Source organism: Mandrillus leucophaeus, unplaced genomic scaffold (assembly GCF_000951045.1).
Source record: "Mandrillus leucophaeus isolate KB7577 unplaced genomic scaffold, Mleu.le_1.0 Scaffold732, whole genome shotgun sequence".
NCBI lineage: Eukaryota > Metazoa > Chordata > Mammalia > Primates > Cercopithecidae > Mandrillus > Mandrillus leucophaeus.
In genome coordinates this window covers 378,644-380,161 of record NW_012107942.1, presented here as the reverse complement: position 1 = coordinate 380,161, position 1,518 = coordinate 378,644, and positions in this window count along the sequence as shown.

Genomic DNA, 1,518 nt, shown 5'->3' with positions numbered 1-1,518 from the left:
GACAAGGGCCATAGTATGTGGAGCTTTCTATGTCACACTTAGGAGCATGGACATAATTCTTTGGCACAAGAGAGCCAAAAAGGAGTTTAGGCAGGAAGCAACATGATCCGCCTTATGATTTAGGATTATCCCTTTGGTGACAATGTGGAAGATGGACTGGAGCAGGGAGAGCCTAAGAGGAAGAAGACCACTCAAGAGACATATGTAATAAACCAGGGGAAAAATCAACAAGAGCTTGAAATAAGGAAGAGGCATTAGCGATAAATAAAGGAGGTACACTCCATAGATATTTTGGGAGGAGAATGGATATGGCATGGTGATCGATTGAGGATAGAGAGAACGCAGAAACACAGATTGTGGCCATTGTCCCCAAACTAGTAATTATGTGGACACTTTTTCCGATTCATTGGAATGAGCAGGAAAGTTCAAGAAAGAAAGTGTGGGGAAAAGGATTAGGTCTGAAGGGAAGCTTAATGAGAGGAAGTGGTTAAACTTGGTTTTGCACCTGTTATTGTCAAAGAGCTTTTGGGAAATCAAGTGGAGAAAGCATTCGGATATATGGGTCTAGAGCAAAAGAGAAGAATTTCAGAAAGATATACAGCTTTGGAAGGAGTTCTAAGAGGAAGAAAAGAAGCAGCAATGATCAATTTTAATAGAACCTGGAAAAACAAAGATGGATAAGTGTCTACTGGAAGACTGGGTGGTCATTACTCACATTGACACTGTTAAAATAGAGGGGGAAAAAAAACAAGTCAAGTTGAAGAATTTGCACCCTGAAAATTGCACCTACCCAGTAATGAATGACAACTATGAGTTCATCTCCATGCAACACACTTCTCCATTGTCCCTATTCTCTATGACAAACAAGTCACAGCAGTGAGACAGTCCTCTCAGATATAACTTGGAGCCCGAGGACACTATCATTACATGGGTCCAATGCAAACAAGCTTGGGCAATATCTCTGTGTCATATAATCTAAAGGCAAGAACGGAGCTGGAATCACGAATGGTTTGCGTTTACACACTGCCAGAATGCTCACCGTTTCTATTCTACACTCCTCTTCAACCCTCTTAAAATGAGAGTAGCAAGGAACCAGGAAGACGAAGAAGAGGCCACACAGGGGTGAATGACTTTCAGCACGGTGACCCTGCTATCTAGTAAATGTGGCCCAACCCAGTGGCTCCAAATCGGGATGAGCAAATTGTATTCCCTTTTCTTGGGCAGCAACTAGGATGGAGAAGTGCAAAGAGAGAGGGGAAGGGTGAAAAGCATTGCTGACTGTCAGGCAGACTCAGAAGGGGCTGTGACCGATCCTGCAACGGAGACTGCTTTCTTTACGTTGTTTAAATCTTTGTTTAAATTAGGTAAAAATCCTTTTACATTCACTTTTATGAAAGAAAGCAGGTTATGTTAATAGTGTGGCTGACACGAGTTCCATCTGTGCTTTCGTGACATTAACTCATAGAATAATGACACCGGATTTCTAGTTTGTTGAGAGTTTGTGGATGACCCCTACCA